The sequence below is a fragment of the Salvelinus sp. IW2-2015 genome, unplaced genomic scaffold, assembly GCF_002910315.2.
Source record: "Salvelinus sp. IW2-2015 unplaced genomic scaffold, ASM291031v2 Un_scaffold1265, whole genome shotgun sequence".
Taxonomy (NCBI): Eukaryota; Metazoa; Chordata; class Actinopteri; order Salmoniformes; family Salmonidae; genus Salvelinus; species Salvelinus sp. IW2-2015.
Window position 1 is genome coordinate 179,711 of NW_019942807.1, and position 511 is coordinate 180,221.

The window sequence follows — 511 nt, forward strand, 5'->3', positions numbered from 1 at the left end:
GGGGTGCAGTGAGATTAGTAGGGAGCAGAGACCTGGAGGGGGGTTCAGTGAGATTAAGTAGGGAACAGAGACCTGGAGGGGGTTCAGTGGATTAGTAGGAGAACAGAGACCTGGAGGGGGTTCAGTGAGATTAGTAGGAGAACAGAGACCTGAGGGGGGGGTTCAGTGAGATTAGTAGGGAGAACAGAGACCTGGAGGGGGTTCAGTGAGATTGTGGAGAACAGAGACCTGGAGGGGTTCAGTGAGATTAGTAGGAGACAAGAGACTGGAGGGGGTTCAGTGAGATTAGTAGGAGAACAGAGACCTGGAGGGGGTTCAGTGAGATTAGTAGGAGAACAGAGACCTGGAGGGGGTTACAGTGAATTAGTAGGGAGCAGAGACCTGGAGGGGGTTCAGTGAGATTAGTAGGAGCAGAGACCTGGAGGGGGTCAGTGAGATTAGTAGGAGCAGAGACCTGGAGGGGGTTCAGTGAGATTATAGTGAGCAGAGACCTGGAGGGGGGTTGCAGTGA